Raw genomic sequence first — 6,629 nt, 5'->3', positions numbered from 1 at the left:
TTTACCCTAGAAAATTAAAAAAATTATATTATTTTTTTGCAAGCATCATTTGCACACTTGATAGTTTACATACAATTTTTGACAATTAAAAATTAATCAAATTTTTTATTTTAGGGTTAAATTGGTAATTTAATTTTTTTAATGTCCAAACAAAAAAATTATTATAAAAGGGCAATATTGTAAAAGTAAGACTAAAGAAATAAAAATTAACGGTAGGGGTATCAATACTTTAACGGCAGGGATGTTTCGAGGTATTTTAAAAAATATAGTGACTAAATAGATACTAATATTAAAATATAGGGACTAAATGAGCTTTTACCCAAAAAAAAAAAGTATTCAACACTAACACAAGTAATGTAGCGGTATGGAGGTGACATTTCATCCCTGTTAGAGTTGGTTTTTATCTTTTTGGTCATTGATAGATTTTTATTGCCAATGCTAATTTCACCCCTGGTGTTAAAAAAAAAGACAATTTCACATATAAATTAATTATGTGAGACCTATAAAAATTGTAACTAGTCAATTTGTTTGTTAAAATGTTGAAATATCAGATCTATTATTTAACAATATATTTTTTAATATTATTTTAACATCACAACAAGGATCAAATGAAGTATTAAAAATTTACCAGAGACCAAAAAGATAAGAACCAACTCTAAGATGGACCAAAATATCATTCTTCCTTTTCGAAATTTAAGACTAACCGGAAATTGATACATAACCCTAAAGAATAAAGATTAATTTATTCTTGTATAAATGAGTGATGATACAACCACAAATTCTTGTACAAACTTATCTTATACAAACTGATACGATATTAATTTATTAGTTGAATGAAAATATAAAATAATAGAAATAAATCATGTGGGCCAAGAGATATTTAGTTCAACCAATGAATTAACGTCACATCAGTTTGTACAAACTTATGACTATATCATTACTCTACAAAATAAAATGTAATTTGATTACATTTACCCTAAATACATGCATATTTAAATGACAAACTTTAACCAATACTGTACAAAAATGTGCTTTGTGCCGCAATCACCAGAATTCGAGTAAAAAGTATGGGACAGTGGTTGCTATTAATTAGTTGGTGAAGTTTCCCATCTTCATTCAAATATTTAAAAAGAATTATTAGTTTTATGATTGGATCTCCTTATAACTAGACTAGTAATTTTCCTTATTTATGTTCTTTTTTGGTCATAAAATCCACACACGACTTACCACGAAGATGATCACATGAAATTGATGAACTTATGAACCATTTTCTCGATTATCCAAGGTAAATGGAGTTACAAGCTAAGCTAGGGAGTTACAAGAGGAAGAATGAGAGACATCAAGTTTAAGTATATGGGAAAAACACTCAAAGAATTGGTCAAAATGGTAAAAAGAGGAACAATGAGAAATGGTGTGATGGTTGGACAAGCAAGTAAGCTAGGGTTTCGGCTTGGCAAGTGCATGTGAAGGTATGCATGGAAAGCTGGGTCACTGTATAGGAAGAGGCAATATTTTATTATGATAATAAAATAAAATATAAAAAATAGAAAAAAAAATTAAAAAAATGGGAGGAAAACTACAAAGAAATGGTCAAGAAACCGTGCAATAATTTAATATCTGTGACGTTAAGCAAACATGGCTTACAGTGGCACTGCTAGCCATCCCCTGTGTAACTTTTTATATTAAACGAGAGGAGGCAAAGGCCTCATAATGGTTGGCTTAAACATCGAACACTTTTGCTCACTCTCTCTCCATTTTTTTACGTATTATACATTTTGGATAATTTATGTAACAGGACAGGAACCGATGGGAACTCTGTGTTCTCGGACGCGGTTTCTGTCTCTGTTTGTTGCTTTCACATTTGCCTTAGTTTCTAAGGATTCTGTTTGATCTTAGCTTGCACCCCTGCTACGGGTTTTGTTTCGTAAAAGCTATCGCTTGTGGGTTCCATTTTTTATTCTTTCAATATTTATTGGCTTTATAGTTCGGTGCCACATTGAATTATATGTGTATCATTTTTTATTCTTTGCATATTACGCATGACAAAGGAATGGTTCATAATCGCTGAAGAGGGTAGCCTAGTTGGCTTGGTTTGAAAAGAAGGTAATTAAGTTAATTAAATCAATTATGATGCCTTCATTCAACATTGAATAAACCCCGTGGTGTAGTTAACTTTACATGTGTGAAATGTGTAAAATAGTGCTTCTAGGTTGATTGATCTTCCACACTTAATTCCACGATGTCTTCAATAAGTAAGACATTCCACCTTTTTCTATTAAAGAAAAATTGTATGTGTTGAGGTGTCCTACGCTAGTTTATAAAATTGAAACTTTTGGGTTAAAAAGAAAGATAGGGAAAAAAAAAAGATGAGCCATTCCATCTAATAATTAGTGGTTTTACATTAGATATTTTTAGGTATTAAGGCTTCGTTTGGTATACCTTTTCAAATAAAGCTTATTTAAGTAGAGCTTTTATCAGTAGAGCTTTTGCGAAAAAAATAGTTGTCTAGTTGTCAATGAGAGCTTTTATTAAAATTATAGCTTTCATTTCCTTAGAGCTTTTAGGAGAGTTTTGCCGCTGTAGTGGTCCTATCCAGCTCGAATCTAAATTAGTCGAGGACAAATGTGGTCTTCGGATACCAAATAGTTTAATACACAAAAAAAAATTACTTTAATAGGCAAGTTAGTTAAAGTTATGCTATAAAGAAATTAAATAAGATTACAAATTAAAGAAAGTATATTTTAGATATTTTAATATTTTAAAAAAACTTTTTAACCTCTACTCCCAAAAGCTCAAATTTTGAGTTTTTACTAATAGAGACTAAAAAATACCCACAATAATAAAAAAAAAATTAAAAAGAGCTTACGAATTAAATAAGCACTTATATCCATTAGATAAGACGGCACTACAAATAATATCAGGGTTGAACCATTGATTAGGAGGGCATAAGTGTTTTTTGTCTATTGGCGCATTTTTCGTTAGGGTGAAGATTACTTTGTCCAATTCAGCTAATAATAGGAAGATTGTTGCGTTGTCCAATATTGTTTATAAGGGCATTTTTTAGTTAATAAAAAAAAAAATTGTTGGATACTATTATCCTAAGTCCTAATTAACAATTCAAATGTGAGCAAAAAATCTTCCCAAGTTTTCTTTAATCATTCTTTAAAACGTAGAGTTAGATAAACTTCAAATATAATTCTTTTAACCCGTACCTTCCATAAGAGTCGAACATGGATAGTTACCTAAATAAAGAGACTAAAAACAAGTATGACTTGGCCAAATAAAAATCAGGAGTAAGATATGAGCAATAGATGGTTCACTTCAAATATACTCTAACTTACTTTTATAGCGATAGTGTTAGTGTACTCCTTACTAAAATCAGCATATACCACTTACCATCTACTATTTTCATAACAGTCAATTAGCTCTCAACAACATAATTTTTAATTTTTACAGTATATCCTTATTTTCAAATACATTTATATCTATATTTATTATTAATTAAATAAATCATATAAATTAAAATAAAAATAAAATATTAAATATTAAAAATAAGAAATATGGGTTTTGGTATGAACAAAAAGTTAACGTACCAATAAGATATTTTTCTTATATTGCATTGTAATTCTTGAACTTTTTTTTTAATAATAAATACACAGTTTATAGTTGAAGATAAAATATCAACTAAATAATCTATTCACCCTTCATTTTTCTTAAATTTTTTTATGCCGATAAGTTATTAACTATTATATAAAAACAGTATTTGAGTAAATGGTACAATCATATAATCAATATATGCTCATGAAAAATTATATTGAAAATGGGCGATCGATCCTTCGTGGAGAAGAAATTGATGGTTATTGGGGGTTTGATTTATTTTCCAATTTGTACAAAAAGACTCCGAAAGGAACCGCATTTGTGACAGTGAGATAGATCGTTGGGTGAAAACACACACACACAAGGAGATGTTAAAGGTCGAGCAAATCAAAGCGAAAACGCTCAATGAATGTGCCCTAAAAGCAGAACCAGATGTTGGTCGGTGTCCCCTAGGAGAAGTCGCAAAGTTACTCAAAGAGAAAAATTTAAATTTAATAGCAAAATATTCAACTTCATTGTTAATAAAAAAAATTAATAATAAAGAAAATTATGTTGCTAGGTTGCTGATTGTCCCTTTCTGTCATCTCTACAAGGTTTTCTAGGGTTTTGGACTTTAGCCACAAATGGAAAAATACCTACTAAAGTAGCAGTGAAAGAATGCCTACTTGGAGAAAAAAAAAAAATTGCCTGCTAAAGTAACAGTAAAAGGAATCTTTACTGTGGTCACAGTCACACTTGAAGCTTTTCATTTTTAATTTTACTGTAGCTTTTAGTACTGCCACTGCTGCTGTCACTTCCGTTTCCTAGCTAGCTACTGACTGATTGATTTGATATGATTTGATGCAGCTTGTGCATTAAATAATTTTACTGTTTGTCCTTGTATCAATTTTCAAAAAAAATAATTTAGAGCATTGTTACTTAAACCCCAAAAAAAATTAAATAAAAAAAGAAAGAATTAACTATAATATTATTATATAATGTAAGAAGAAAAAAAAAAGTAATTATTTAACATTATAACACCAAATTTCTTCTGTCTTTCTTTATATATATATATTTTTTAATATTTTTCAATAATTTATTACCTTTAGTTTGTTTTCTACCTGGAAAATGCCACTGTTCTTTTAATGGACCATCTTTGTTGCTCTAACTGAAATATTAAACCTCTCATAAAAAGTTTTTGTTTTATCTTTTTGAAGTTTGTAGTTAGATGTCTCAAGTGTCCTGTTATAATCTTTACTTTATATTGTCAGTCCAAAATTTTGAGGGACGAGAAAAACATAACCAAAAAAACATATAATTTGAGAATGTGAAAAAGAAAAAAATTGAAAATTATAATACTAAAAAAATCCTGTAAATTTATTTGTATTAATTAAGGGTTATTTCATGTTCTCTTGACTTTAAAATTACAATTTTTACATGACTCTAATTTTTTTTAAATATTTTTATATTTTTCATAAATTTTAGAGAACTTAAAAAATATAAATTGTAATTTGAGATATGTGACAAGAAATTTGAAACTATGGGTTAATACCTCATTACCTTGCTTGTGAGGTCGAGGATTGTACTCTCCTTATATGTATTATATGTAACAGAATTTGTCATAATATAGAACAAGCCCTTTCCTTCATTCGAGTAGATTTTTATACTGAATCTCATATGGGCTTCATCACATCTCATAACCAATAACATTTGATCAAAAAGAGAACTCCAGTCTCACTTAGACTTATTTTAATTACTTTATCAATGGTTAACATCATTTATCACTGTTATTTATAACTGTTCCTATAATGATTATCCATAGAATTTTATAAAAATCTAGCTGGAACCGATCGAGCACATTAATTTGCAGGATGATATAATGACACTCTAAAACTCTAATGTTAAGAGGTCCATCAGGTTACGGACTAAATCATTGATTAAGTGTGCATGTTCTTCACTTTGCGGCTTGCGCAGAAAGTAAAATGAGTTAAATAATTACTGATCAAAAAGAAAAAACCTAATGACTGCTAAAGAGAGAAGAAGGAATCTGGGGTGTTACAGCTTGTTGGCGTGTCCCCATAAATTCTGTTTATCTTTTAATGCTTTAGTTGCCAAACCCTCACCCTATGCATCTGCCGTTCTTTTAGAATTATAATTACATTGCACTGATTGTGCCGTTTCATGATTACTCAGGCTTTTTGATTGTCTGCGTTAATTATTCATTACCCAAGTTTGATCTTTTATCCCACTCACAAGGAAATTTTGATATCCAGTAAATTAAGCTATCTGACTGACGGATTATATGACATGTAATTTTGTAATTGAGATGCATATAATCCACTAGAGAAACAAAAAGGAGCGATTAAATAAATTGATGTTGTCGAATAGGTGGCAGATATTTTACAATAGGATTGCATGTGCTCCCTTTGTGCCTGACTTGCTTAAATTCGGAGCTTGTTCAACCCTTGAAGGTGCCAGCCAGCTAGCCCACAAGCGACATATAATGTCAACTATTAAGCTTTTCATTTAGTAACCGACACCGAATCTGATGCCGTATAATGTCAACTATTAAACTGCAATTGCCATAGTGAAAATGGCGAGACTTCTGTATTTATTGGCATCCTAATCGTAACATTTTTTAGTCTTTATTATTCAGCGATCTCCTATGGCATCTAACAGTCTGTTACGTTGAAGGGATTTCAAGGAATATGTAAACATCATGTTGAATGGTGCTCGTTAACTAGGATGATCAATATATTGGAGTTCAATAAGATAGCGTCAATCACTAAAAGAGAGTCTTATAATATTGAAAAAGTCTAATAGATTGTAATTTGCTTATAATATTGAAAAAATCTATAATAGGTTGTAATTTACTTACTACTTAGTAAATTGTTTAATATCTAGCTGTAGTCTCATGAATGTAGGAAGAGATTTCTGAACCGTGTAAAAATCTTATATGTTCTTTATTTTTATTTACTGCTTTTTGTAAATTTATTAAATTATTTTTAGCCAACAAACAAATCTTACAAAAATTTTATTACTTACCCAAAACA

The sequence above is a fragment of the Citrus clementina genome, unplaced genomic scaffold (genome assembly GCF_000493195.1).
Source record: "Citrus clementina cultivar Clemenules unplaced genomic scaffold, Citrus_clementina_v1.0 scaffold_3, whole genome shotgun sequence".
NCBI classification, from domain to species: Eukaryota; Viridiplantae; Streptophyta; class Magnoliopsida; order Sapindales; family Rutaceae; genus Citrus; species Citrus x clementina.
The sequence above is the reverse complement of the archived record's forward strand: the minus strand, read 5'-3'. Positions refer to the sequence as shown.